Raw genomic sequence first — 14,676 nt, forward strand, 5'->3', positions numbered from 1 at the left:
TAGCCTTATTTCTGTGGAATCTGAGAACAGATATTTCGGATCCCTTTGAAGACTATAGGGCCAAAGGAAATATCCTCCGATAACAAAGAGAAAGAAGCTTTCTGAGAAACTTCTTTGTGTTCTGTGAAATCATCTCACAGAGTTACAGCTTTCACCTCAAGAAGACTTTGGCTAAGACAGTTCTTGTGGAATTGGCAAAGTGATATTTGGAAGCCCTTAGAGGGCTATGGTGAAAAAGGAAATATCCTCAGATGAAATCTGGAAAGAAGCTTTATGAGAAACTGCTCTGTGATGTGTGACTTCCACTCACAGGGTACATCTGTATTTCGTTTACTCTTTGCTAGCCTTATTTCTGTGGAATCCGAGAACAGATATTTCGGATCCCTTTGAAGACTATAGGGCCAGAGGAAATATCCTCCGATAATAAAGAGAAAGAAGCTTTCTGAGAAACTTCTTTGTGTTCTGTGAAATCATCTCACAGAGTTACATCTTTCCCCTCAAGAAACCTTTCCCTAAGACAGTTCTTGTGGAATTAGCATAGTGACATTTGGAAGCCCATAGAGGGCTATGGTGAAAAAGGAAATATCCTCAGATGAAATCTTTAAAGAAGCTTTCTGAGAAACTGCTCTGTAATGTGTGACTTCCACTCACAGAGTTACATCTGTATTTCGTGGATGTCTTTGCTGGCCTTATTTCTGTGGACCTGAGAACAGATATTTCGGATCCCTTTGAAGACTATAGGGCCAAAGGAAATATCCTACGATAACAAAGGGATAGAAGCTTTCGAGAAACTTCTTTGTGTTCTGTGAAATCATCTCACAGAGTTACCGCTTTCCCCTCAAGAAGCCTTTCGCTAAGACATTTTTTGTGGAATTGGCAAAGTGATATTTGGAAGCCCATAGAGGGCTATAGTGAAAAAGGAAATATCCTCAGATGAAATCTGGAAAGAAGCTTTCTGAGAAACTGCTTAGTGTTCTGTTAATTCATCTCACAGAGTTTCAACTGTATTTCGTGGATCTCTTTGCTAGCCTTATTTCTGTGGAATCTGAGAACAGATATTTCGGATCCCTTTGAAGACTCTAGGGCCAAAGGAAATATCCTCCGATAGCAAAGAGAAAGAAGCTTTCTGAGAAACTTCTTAGTGTTCTGTGAAATCATTTCACAGAGTTACAGCTTTCTCCTCTAGAATCCTTTCGGTAAGATAGTTCTTTTGGAATTGGCAAAGTGATATTTGGAAGCCCATAGAGGGCTATGGTGAAAAAGGAAATATCCTCAGATGAAATCTGGAAAGAAGCTTTCTGAGAAACTGCTTAGTGTTCTGTTAATTCATCTCACAGAGTTACATCTGTATTTTATGGATGTCTTTGCAAGCCTTATTTCTTTGAAATCTGAGAACAGATATTTCGGATCCCTTTGAAGACTATAGGGCCAAAGGAAATATCCTCCGATTACAAAGAGAAAGAAGCTTTCTGAGAAACTTCTTTGTGTTCTGTGAAATCATCTCACAGAGTTACAGCTTTCCCTTGAAGCAGTCTTTCGCTAAGACATTTCTTGTGGAATTGGCAAAGTGATATTTGGAAGCCCTTAGAGGGCTACGGTGAAAAAGGAATTATCCTCTGATGAAATCTGGAAAGAAGCTTTATGAGAAACTGCTTCGTGTTCTGTTAATTTATCTCACAGAGTTACATCTGTATTTCGTGGATCTCTTTGGTAGCCTTATTTCTGTGGAATCTGAGAACAGATATTTCGGATCCCTTTGAAGACTATAGGGCCAAAGGAAATATCCTACGATAAAAAAGAGAAAGAAGCTTTCTGAGAAACTTCTTTGTGTTCTGTGAAATCATCTCACAGAGTTACAGCTTTCCCCTCAAGAAGCCTTTCGCTAAGGCAGTTCTTGTGGAATTGGCACAGTGATATTTGGAAGCCCATAGAGGGCTAGGGTGAAAAAGGAAATATCCTCAGATGAAATCTGGAAAGAAGCTTTATGAGAAACTGCTTAGTGTTCTGTTAATTCATCTTATAGAGTTACATCTGTATTTCGTGGATCTCTTTGCTAGCCGTATTTCCGTGGAATGTGAGAACAGATATTGCGGATCCCTTTGAAGACTATAGGGCCAAAGGAAATATCCTCCGATAACAAAGAGAAAGAAGCTTTCTGAGAAACTTCTTTGTGTTCTGTGAAATCATCTCACAGAGTTACAGCTTTCCCCTCTAGAAGCCTTTCGGTCAGACAGTCTTGTGGAATTGGCAAAGTGATATTTAGAAGCCCATAGAGGGCTACGGTGAAAAAGGAAATATACTCAGATGAAATCTGGAAAGAAGCTTTCTGAGAAACTGCTTAATGGTCTGTTAATTCATATCACAGAGTTACATCTGTGTTTCGTGGATCTCTTTGCTAGCCTTATTTCTGTGGAATCTGAGAACAGATATTTCGGATCCCTTTGAAGACTATAGGGCCAAAGGAAATATCCTCTGATAACAAAGAGAAAGAAGCTTTCTGAGAAACTTCTTTGTGTTCTATGAAATCATCTCACAGAGTTACAGCTTTCCCCTCAATAAGCCTTTCGCTAAGACAGTTCTTGTGAAATTGGCAAAGTGATATTTGGAAGTCCTTAGAGGGCAATGGTGAAAAAGGAAATATCCTCAGATGAAATCTGGAAAGAAGCTTTCTGAGAAACTGCTTAGTGTTCTGTGAATTCATCTCACAGAGTTACAACAGTATTTCGTGCATCACCTTGCTAGCCTTATTTCTGTGGGATGTGAGAACAGATATTTCGGATCCCTTTGAAGACTATAAGGCCAAAGGAAATATCCTCTGATAACAAAAAGAAAGAAGCTTTCTGAGAAACTTCTTTGTGTTATGTGAAATCATCTCACAGAGATACAGCTCTCCCTTCAAGAAGCCTTTTGCTAAAACAGTTGTTGTGGAATTGGCAAAGTGATATTAGTAAGCCCATAGAGGGCTATGGTGAAAAAGGAAATATCCTCAGATGAAATCTGAAAAGAAGCTTTCTGTCAAACTGCTCTGTGATGATGACTTCCACTCACAGGGTTACATCTGTATTTCGTGGATCCCTTTGCTAGCCTTATTTCTGTGGAATCCGAGAACAGATATTTCGGATCCCTTTGAAGACTATAGGGCCAAAGGAAATATCCTCCGATAACAAAGAGAAAGAAGCTTTCTGAGAAACTTCTTTGTGTTCTATGAAATCATCTCAGAGTTACAGCTTTCCCCTCAAGAAGCCTTTCGCTAAGACAGTTCTTGTGAAATTGGCAAAGTGATATTTGGAAGCCCTTAGAGGGCTATGGTGAAAAAGGAAATATCCTCAGATGAAATCTGGAAAGAAGATTTCTGAGAAACTGCTCTGTGATGTGTGACTGCCACTCACAGAGTTACATCTGTATTTCGTAGATGTCTTTGCTAGCCTTATTTCTGTGGAATGTGAGAACAGATATTTCGGATCCCTTTGAAGGCTATAGGGCCAAAGGAAATATCCTCCAATAACAAAGAGAAAGAAGCTTTCTGAGAAACTTCTTTGTATTCTGTGAAATCATCTCACAGAGTTATAGCTTTCTCTTCAAGAAGCCTTTCGCTAAGACAGTTCTTTTGGAATTGGCAAAGTGATATTTGGAAGCCTATAGAGGGCTATGGTGAAAAAGGAAATATCCTCAGATGAAATCTGGAAGGAAGCTTTCTGACAAACTTCTTAGTGTTCTGTTAATTTATCTCACAGAGTTACATCTGTATTTCGTGGATCTCTTTGCTGGCCTTATTTCTGTGGAATCTGAGAACAGATATTTCGGATCCCTTTGAAGACTATAGGGCCAAAGGAAATATCCTCCGATAAAAAAGAGAAAGAAACTTTCTGAGAAACTTCTCTGTGTGCTGTGAAATCATCTCACAGAATTACAGCTTTCCCCTCAAGAAGCCTTTCGCTAAGACAGTTCTTGTGGCATTGGCAAACTGATATTTGGAAGCCCATAGAGGGCTATGGTGAAAAAGGAAATATCCTCATATGAAATATGGAAAGAAGCTTTCTGAGAAACTGCTTAGTGTTCTGTTAATTCATCTCACAGAGTTACAACAGTATTTCTTGGATCTCTTTGCTAGCCTTATTTCTGTGGAATCTGAGAACAGATATTTCGGATCCCTTTGAAGACTATAGGGCCAAAGGAAATATCCTCCGATAACAAAGAGAAAGAAGCTTTCTGAGAAACTTCTTTGTGTTCTGTGAAATCATCTCACAGAGTTACAGCTTTCCCCTCTAGAAGCCTTTCGGTAAGACAGTTCTTGTGGAATTGGCAAAGTGATATTTAGAAGCCCATAGAGGGCTACGGTGAAAAAGGATATATACTCAGATGAAATCTGGAAAGAAGCTTTCTGAGAAACTGCTTAATGGTCTGTTAATTCATCTCACAGAGTTACATCTGTGTTTCGTGGATCTCTTTGCTAGCCTTATTTCTGTGGAATCTGAGAACGGATATTTCGGATCCCTTTGAAGACTATAGGGCCAAAGGAAATATCCTCTGATAACAAAGAGAAAGAAGCTTTCTGAGAAACTTCTTTGTGTTCTATGAAATCATCTCACAGAGTTACAGCTTTCCCCTCAAGAAGCCTTTCGCTAAGACAATTCTTGTGAAATTGGCAAAGTGATATTTGGAAGTCCTTAGAGGGCAATGGTGAAAAAGGAAATATCCTCAGATGAAATCTGGAAAGAAGCTTTCTGAGAAACTGCTTAGTGTTCTGTGAATTCATCTCACGGAGTTACACAGGATTTCGTGCATCACCTTGCTAGCCTTATTTCTGTGGGATGTGAGAACAGATATTTCGGATCCCTTTGAAGACTATAAGGCCAAAGGAAATATCCTCTGATAACAAAAAGAAAGAAGCTTTCTGAGAAACTTCTTTGTGTTATGTGAAATCATCTCACAGAGATACAGCTTTCCCTTCAAGAAGCCTTTCGCTAAAACAGTTGTTGTGGAATTGGCAAAGTGATATTAGTAAGCCCATAGAGGGCTATGGTGAAAAAGGAAATATCCTCAGATGAAATCTGGAAAGAAGCTTTCTGACAAACTGCTCTGTGATGATGACTTCCACTCACAGGGTTACATCTGTATTTCGTGGATCTCTTTGCTAGCCTTATTTCTGTGGAATCCGAGAACAGATATTTCGGATCCCTTTGAAGACTATAGGGCCAAAGGAAATATCCTCCGATAACAAAGAGAAAGAAGCTTTCTGAGAAACTTCTTTGTGTTCTATGAAATCATCTCAGAGTTACAGCTTTCCCCTCAAGAAGCCTTTCGCTAAGACAGTTCTTGTGGAATTGGCACAGTGATATTTAGAAGCCCCTAGAGGGCTACGGTGAAAAAGAAAATATCTACAGATGAAATCTGGAAAGAAGCTTTATGAGAAACTGCTTAGTGTTCTGTTAATTCACATTATAGAGTTACATCTGTATTTCGTAGTTCTCTTTGCTAGCCGCATTTCTGTGGAATGTGAGAACAGATATTGCGGATCCCTTTGAAGACTATAGGGCCAAAGGAAATATTCTCCGATAACAAAGAGAAAGAAGCTTTCTGAGAAACTTCTTAGTGTTCTTTGAAATAATCTCACAGAGTTACACCTTTCCCCTCAAGAAGCCTTTCGCTAAGACAGTTCTTGTGAAATTGGCAAAGTGATATTTGGAAGCCCTTAGAGGGCTATGGTGAAAAAGGAAATATCCTCAGATGAAATCTGGAAAGAAGCTTTCTGAGAAACTGCTCTGTGATGTGTGACTGCCACTCACAGAGTTACATCTGTATTTCGTAGATGTCTTTGCTAGCCTTATTTCTGTGGAATGTGAGAACAGATATTTCGGATCCCTTTGAAGGCTATAGGGCCAAAGGAAATATCCTCCAATAACAAAGAGAAAGAAGCTTTCTGAGAAACTTCTTTGTGTTCTGTGACATCATCTCACAGAGTTATAGCTTTCTCTTCAAGAAGCCTTTCGCTAAGACAGTTCTTTTGGAATTCGCAAAGTGATATTTGGAAGCCTATAGAGGGCTATGGTGAAAAAGGAAATATCCTCAGATGAAATCTGGAAGGAAGCTTTCTGACAAACTTCTTAGTGTTCTGTTAATTTATCTCACAGAGTTACATCTGTATTTCGTGGATCTCTTTGCTAGCCTTATTTCTGTGGAATCTGAGAACAGATATTTCGGATCCCTTTGAAGACTCTAGGGACAAAGGAAATATCCTCCGATAAAAAAGAGAAAGAAACTTTCTGAGAAACTTCTCTGTGTGCTGTGAAATCATCTCACAGAATTACAGCTTTCCCCTCAAGAAGCCTTTCGCTAAGACAGTTCTTGTGGCATTGGCAAACTGATATTTGGAAGCCCTTAGAGGTCTATGGTGAAAAAGGAAATATCCTCATATGAAATATGGAAAGAAGCTTTCTGAGAAACTGCTTAGTGTTCTGTTAATTCATCTCACAGAGTTACAACAGTATTTCTTGGATCTCTTTGCTAGCCTTATTTCTGTGGAATGTGAGAACAGATATTTCGGATCCCTTTGATGACTATAGGGCCAAAGGAAATATCCTCCGATAACAAAGAGAAAGAAGCTTTCTGAGAAACTTCTTTGTGTTCTGTGAAATCATCACACAGAGTTACAGCTTTCCCGTCAAGAAGCCTTTCGCTAAGAAAGTTCATGTGGAATTGGCAAAGTGATATTTGGAAGCCCATAGAGGGCTATGGTGAAAAAGGAAATATCCTCAGATGAAATCTGGAAAGAAGCTTTCAGAGAAATTGCTTTCTGATGTGTGACTTCCACTCACAGAGTTATATCTCTATTTCGTGGATCTCTTTGCTAGCCTTATTTCTGTGGACTTGAGAACAGATATTTCGGATCCCTTTGAAGACTATAGGGCCAAAGGAAATATCCTCCGATAACAAAGGGATAGAAGCTTTCTGAGAAACTTCTTTGTGTTCTGTGAAATCTTCTCACAGAGTTACAGCTTTCCCCTCAAGAAGCCTTCGATAAGACATTTTTTTTGGAATTGGCACAGTGATATTTGGAAGCCCATAGAGGGCTGCGGTGAAAAAGAAAATATCCTCAGATGAAATCTGGAAAGAAGCTTTATGAGAAACTGCTTCGTGTTCTGCTAATTCATCTTATAGAGTTACATCTGTATTTCGTTGTTCTCTTTGTTTGCCGCATTTCTGTGGAATGTGAGAACAGATATTGCGGATCCCTTTGAAGACTATAGGGCCAAAGGAAATATCCTCCGATAACAAAGAGAAAGAAGCTTTCTGAGAAACTTCTTAGTGTTCTGTGAAATCATCTCACAGAGTTACAGCTTTCCCCTCAAGAAGCCTTTCGCTAAGACAGTTCTTGTGAAATTGGCAAAGTGATATTTGGAAGCCCTTAGAGGGCTATGGAGAAAAAGGAAATATCCTCATATGAAATCTGGAAAGAAGCTTTCTGAGAAACTGCTCTGGGATGTGTGACTGCCACTCACAGAGTTACATCTGTATTTCGTAGATCTCTTTGCTAGCCTTATTTCTGTGGAATGTGAGAACAGATATTTCGGATCCCTTTGAAGACTATAGGGCCAAAGGAAATATCCTCCAATAACAAAGAGAAAGAAGCTGTCTGAGAAACTTCTTTTTGTTCTGTGAAATCATCTCACAGAGTTACAGCTTTCCCTTCAAGAAGCCTTTCGATAAGACAGTTCTTTTGGAATTGGTAAAGTGATATTTGGAAGCCCATAGAGGGCTATGGTGAAAAAGGAAATATCCTCAGATGAAATCTGGAAGGAAGCTTTCTGACAAACATCTTAGTGTTCTGTTAATTCATCTCACAGTGTTACATCTGTATTTCGTGGATCTCTTTGCTAGCCTTATTTCTGTGGAATCTGAGAACAGATATTTCGGATCCCTTTGAAGACTACAGGGCCAAAGGAAATATCCTCCAAAAAAAAAGAGAAAGAAGCTTTCTGAGAAACTTCTCTGTGTGCTGTGAAATCATCTCACAGAATTACAGCTTTCCCCTCAGGAAGCCTTTCGCTAAGACAGTTCTTGTGGCATTGGCAAACTGATATTTGGAAGCCCATAGAGGGCCATGGTGTAAAAGGAAATATCCTCAGATGAAATATGGAAAGAAGCTTTCTGAGAAACTACTTAGTGTTCTGTTAATTCATCTCACTGAATTACATCTGTATTACGTGGATCTCTTTGCTAGCCTTATTTCTGTGGAATCTGAGAACAGATAATTCGGATCCCTTTGAAGACTATAGGGCCAAAGGAAATATCCTCCGATAACAAAGAGAAAGAAGCTTTCTGAGAAACTTCTTTGTGTTCTGTGAAATCATCTCACAGAGTTACAGCTTTCCCGTCAAGAAGCCATTCGCTAAGACAGTTCTTGTGGAATTGGCAAAGTGATATTTGGAACCCCTAGAGGGCTATGGTGAAAAAGGAAATATCCTCAGATGAAATCTGGAAAGAAGCTATCTGAGAAACTGCTTAGTGTTCAGTTAATTCATCTCACAGAGTTACAACAGTATTTCTTGGATCTCTTTGCTAGCCTTATTTCTGTGGAATGTGAGAAGAGATATTTCGGATCCCTTTGAAGACTATAGGGCCAAAGGAAATATCCTCCGATAACAAAGAGAAAGAAGCTTTCTGAGAAACTTCTTTGTGTTCTGTGAAATCATCTCACAGAGTTACAGCTTTCCCCTCAAGAAGCTTTTCGCTAAGACAGTTCTTGTGGAACTGGCAAAGTGATATTTGGAAGCCCGTAGAGGGCTATGGTGAAAAAGGAAATATCCTCAGATGAAATCTGGAAAGAAGCTTTCTGAGAAACTGCTCTGTGATGTGTCACTTCCACTCACAGAGTTACATCTGTATTTCGTGGATCTCTTTGCTAGCCTTATTGGTGTGGACTTGAGAAGACATATTTCGGATCCCTTTGAAGACTATAGAGCCAAAGGAAATATCCTCCGATAACAAAGGGATAGAAGCTTTCTGAGAAACTTCTTTGTGTTCTGTGAAATCACCTCACAGAGTTACAGCTTTCCCCTCAAGAAGCTTTCGATAAGACATTTTTTGTGGAATTGGCAAAGTGATATTTGGAAGCCCATAGAGGGCCATGGTGAAAAAGGAAATATCCTCAGATGAAATCTGGAAAGAAGCTTTCTGAGAAACTGCTCCGTGATGTGTGACTTCCACTCACAGAGTTACATCTGTATTTCGTGGATCTCTTTGCTAGCCTTATTTCTGTGGAAGGTGAGAACAGATATTTCGGATCCCTTTGAAGTCTATAGGGCCAAAGGAAATATCCTGCGATAACAAAGAGAAAGAAGCTTTCTGAGAAACTTCTTTGTGTTCTGTGAAATCATCTCACAGACTTACAGCTTTCCCCTCAAGAAGCCTTTCGCTAAGACAGTTCTTGTGGAATTGGCAAAGTGATATTTGGAAGCCCATAGAGGGCTATGGTGAAAAAGGAAATATCCTCACATAAAATCTGGAAAGAAGATTTCGGAGAAACTGCTTAGTGTTCTGTTAATTCATCTCACAGAGTTACATCTGTATTTCGTGGATCTCTTTGCTAGCCTTATTTCTGTGGAATCTGAGATCAGATATTTCGGATCCCTTTGAAGACTATAGGGCCAAAGGAAATATCCTCCGATAACAAAGAGAAAGAAGCTTTTTGGAAACTTCTTTGTGTTTTGTGAAATCATCTCACAGAGTTACAGCTTTTCCCTCAAGAAGCCTTTCTCCAAGACAGTTCTTGTGGAATTGGCAAGTGATATTTGGAAGCCCATAGAAGGCTACGGTGAAAAAGGAAATATTCTCAGATGAAATCTGGAAAGAAGATTTCTGAGAAACTGCTTAGTGTTCTGTTAATTCATCTCACAGAGTCATATCTGTATTTCGTGGATCTCTTTGCTAGCCTTATTTCTGTGGAATCGGAGAACAGATATTTCGGATCCCTTTGAAGATTGTAGGGACAAAGTAAATATCCTCCGAAAACAAAGAGAAAGAAGCTTTCTGAGAAACTTCTTTGTGCTCTGTGAAATCATCTCACAGAGTCACAGCTTTCGTCTCAAGAAGTCTTACCATAAGACAGTTCTTGTGGAATTGGCAAAGTGATATTTGGAAGCCCATAGAGGGCTATGGTGAATAAGGAAATATCCTCAGATTAAATCTGGAAAGAAGCTTTCTGAGAAACTGCTCTGTGATGTGTGACTTCCACTCACAGAGTTACATTTGTATTTCGTGGATCTATTTGCTGGCCTTATTTCTGTGGTATCTGAGAACAGATATTTCGGATCCCTTTGAAGACTATAGGGCCAAAGGAAATATCCTCCGATAACAAAGAGAAGGAAGTTTTCTGAGAATCTTCTTTGTGTTCTGTGAAATCATCTCACAGAGTTACTGCTTCCCCGTCAAGAAAACTTTCGGAAAGACAGTTCTTGTGGATTTGTCAAAGTGATATTTGAAAGCCCATAGAGGGCTATGGAGAAAAAGGAAATATCCTCAGATGAAATCTGGAAAGAAGCTTTTTGAGAAACTTCTCTGTGATGTGTGACTTCCACTCACAAGTTACATCTGTAGTTCGTGGATCTCTTTGCTATCCTTATTTCTGTGGAATCTGAAGACAGATATTTCGGATCCCTTTGAAGACTATAGGGCCAAAGGAAATATCCTCCGATAACAAAGAGAAAGAAGCTTTCTGAGAAACTTCTTTGTGTTCTGTGAAGTCATCTCACAGAGTTACAGCTTTCCTCTCAAGAAGCCTTTCGCTAAGACAGTTCTTGTGGAATTGGCAAAGTGATATTTGGGAGCCCATAGAGGGCTATGGTGAGAAAGGAAATATCCTCAGAAGACATCTGGAAAGAAGGTTTCTGAGAAACTGCTTAGTGTTCTGTTAATTCATCTCACAGAGTTACATCTGTATTTCGTGGATCTCTTTGCTAGCCTTATTTCTGTGGAATATGAGAACAGATAATTCGGATCCCTTTGAAGACTATAGGGCCAAAGGAAATATCCTCCGATAACAAAGAGAAAGAAGCTTTCAGAGAAACTTCTTTGTGTTCTGTGAAGTCATCTCACAGAGTTACACCTTTCCCCTCAAGAAGCCTTTCGTTAAGACAGTTCTTGTGGAATTGGCAAAGTGATATTTGGAAGCCCATAGAGGGCTAGGGTGAAAAAGGAAATGTCCTCACATGAAATCTGGAAAGAAGAATTCTGAGAAGCTGCTCAGTGTTCTGTTAATGCATCTCACAGAGTTACATCTGTATTTCGTCGATCTCTTTGCTAGCCTTATTTCTGTTGAACCTGAGAGCAGATAATTCGGATCCCTTTGAAGACTATACGGCCAAAGGAAATATCCTCCGATAACAAAGAGAAAGAAGCCTTCTGAGAAAGTTCTTTGTGTTCTGTGAAATCATCTCACTGAGTTACAGCTTCCCGTCAAGAAGCCTTTCGCTAAGACAGTTCTTGTGGAATTGGCAAAGTGATATTTGGAAACCCATAGACGGCTATGGTGAAAAAGGAAATATCCTCACAGGAAACCTGGAAAGAAGCTTTCTGAGAAACTGCTTAGTGTCCTGTTAATTCATCTCACAGGGTTACAACAGTATTTCGTGGATCTCTTTGCTAGCCTTATTTCTGTGGAATCTGAGAACAGATATTTCGGATCGCTTTGAAGACTATAGTGCCAATGGAAATATGCTCCGAAAACAAAGAGAAAGAAGCTTTATGAGAAAGTTCTTTGTGTTTTGTGAAATCATCTCACAGAGTTACACCTTTTCCCTCAAGAAGCCTTTCGCTGAGACAGTTCTTGTGGAATTGGCAAAGTGATATTTGGAAGCCTATAGAGGGCTATGGTGAAAAAGGAAATATGCTCAGATGAAATCTGGAAAGAAGCTTTCTGAGAAACTGCTCTGTGATGTGTGACTTCCACTCACAGAGTTACATCTGTATTTCGTGGATCTCTTTACTAGCCTTATTTCTGTGGAATCTGAAAACAGGTACTTCGGATCCCTTTGAAGACTATAAGGCCAAAGGAAATATCCTCCGATAACAAAGAGAAAGGAGCTGTCTGAAAAACTTCTTTGTGTTCTGTGAAATCATCTCACAGAGTTACAGCTTTCCCCTCAAGAAACCTTTCGCTAAGACAGTTCTTGTGGAATTGGTAAAGTGATATTTGCAAGCCCATATAGTGCTATGGTGAAAAAGGAAATATCCTCAGATGAGATCTGGAGAAGCATTCTGAGAAACTGCTTAGTGATCTGTTAATTCATCTCACAGAGTTACATCTGTATTTCGTGGATCTCTTTGCTAGCCTTATTCCTGTGGAATATGAGAACAGATATTTCAGATCCCTTTGAAGACTATTGGGCCAAAGGAAATATCCTCCGATAACAAAGAGAAAGAAGCTTTCTGAGAAACTTCTTTGTGTTCTGTGAAATCATCTCACAGAGTTACAGCTTTCCCCTCAACAAGCCTCTCGGTAAGACAGTTCTTTTGGAATTGGCAAAGTGATATTTGGAAGCCCATAGAGGGCTACGGTGAAAAAGGAAATATCCTCAGATGAAATCTGGAAAGAAACTTTCGGAGAAACTGCTTAGTGTTCTGTTAATTCATCTCACAGAGTTACAACAGTATTTCGTGGATCTCTTTGCTAGCCTTATTTCTGCGGAATGTGAGAACAGATATTTCGGATCCCTTTGAAGAGTATAGGGCCAAAGGGAATATCCTCTGATAAAAATGAGAAAGAAGGTTTCTGAGAAACTTCTTTGTGTTCTGTGAAATCATCTCACAGAGTTACAGGTTTCCCCACAAGAAGCCTTTCGCTAAGACAGTTGTTGTGGAATGGCAATGTGATACTTGGAAGCCCTTAGAGGGCTATGGAGAAAAAGGAAATATCCTCAGATGAAATCTGGAAAGAAGCTTTCTGAGAAACTGCTTAGTGTTCAGTTAATTCATCTCACAGAGTTACAACTGTATTTCTTGGATCTCTTTGCTAGCCTTATTTCTGTGGAATGTGAGAACAGATATTTCGGATCCCTTTGAAGACTATAGGGCCAAAGGAAATATCCTCCGATAACAAAGAGAAAGAAGCTTTCTGAGAAACTTCTTTGTGTTCTGTGAATTCATCTCACAGAGTTACAGCTTTCCCCTCAAGAAGCCTTTCGCTAAGACAGTTCTTGTGGAATTGGCAAAGTGATATTTGGAAGCACATAGAGGGCTATGGTGAAAAAGGAAATATCCTCAGATGAAATCTGGAAGAAGCTTTCTGAGAAACTGCTCTGTGATGTGTGACTTTCACTCACAGAGTTACATCTCTGTTCCGTGGATCTCTTTGCTAGCCTTATTTCTGTGGAATCTGAGAACAGATATTTCGGATCCCTTTGAAGACTATAGGGCCAAAGGAAATATCCTCCGTTAACAAAGAGAAAGATGCTTTCTGAGAAACTTCTTTGTGTTCTGTGAAATCATCTCACAGAGTTACAACTTTCCCCTCAAGAAGCCTTTCGCTAAGACAGTTCTTGTGGAATTGGTAAAGGGATATTTGGTAGTCCTTAGAGGGCTAAGGTGACAAAGGAAATATCCTCAGATGAAATCTGGAAAGAAGCTTTCTGAGAAACTGCTTAGTGTTCTGTTAATTCATCTCACAGAGTTACAACAGTATTTCGTGGATCTCTTTGCTAGCCTTATTTCTGTGGAATCTGAGAACAGATATTTCGGATCCCTTTGAAGACTATAAGCCCAAAGGAAATATCCTCCAATAACAAAGAGAAAGAAGCTTTCTGAGAAACTTCTTTGTGTTCTGTGAAATCAACTCACAGAGTTACAGCTTTCCCCTCAAGAAGCCTTTCGCTAGACAGTTCATGTGGAATTCGCAAAGTGATATTTGGAAGTCCATAGAGGGCTATGTTTTAAAAGGAAATATCCTAAGATGAAATCTGGAAAGAAGCTTTCTGAGAAACTGCTTAGTTTTCTGTTAATTCATCTCACAGAGTTACATCTGTATTTCGTGGATCTCTTTGCTAGCCTTATTTCTGTGGAATGTGAGAACAGATATTTCGGATCCCTTTGAAGACTATATGGCCAAACGGAATATCCTCCGATAAGAAAGAGAAAGAAGCTTTCTGAGAAACTTCTTTGTATTCTGTGTAATCATCACACAGAGTTACACCTTTCCCCTCAAGAAGCCTTTCGCTAAGACAGTTCTTGTGGAATTGGCACAGTTATATTTATAAGCCCATAGAGAGCTACGGTGAAAAAGGAAATATCCTCAGATGAAATCTGGAAAGAAGCTTTCTGAGAAACTGCTTAATGTTCTGTTAATTCATCTCACAGAGTTACATCTGTATTTCGTGGATCTCTTTGCTAGCCTTATTTCTGTGGTATCTGAGATCAGATATTTCGGATCCCTTTGAAGACTATAAGGCCAAAGGAAATATCCTCCGATAACAAAGAGAAAGAAGCTTTCTGAGAAACTTCTTTGTGTTCTGTGAAATCATCTCACAGAGTTACAGCTTTCCCCTCAAGAAGCCTTTCGCTAAGACAGTTCTTTTGAAATTGGCACAGTGGTATTTGGAAGCCCATAGAGGGCTATGGTGAAAAAGGAAATATCCTCAGATGAAATCTGGAAAGAAGCTTTCTGAGAAACTGCTCTGTGATGTG

This window comes from Macaca fascicularis, chromosome 4 (genome assembly GCF_037993035.2).
Source record: "Macaca fascicularis isolate 582-1 chromosome 4, T2T-MFA8v1.1".
NCBI lineage: Eukaryota > Metazoa > Chordata > Mammalia > Primates > Cercopithecidae > Macaca > Macaca fascicularis.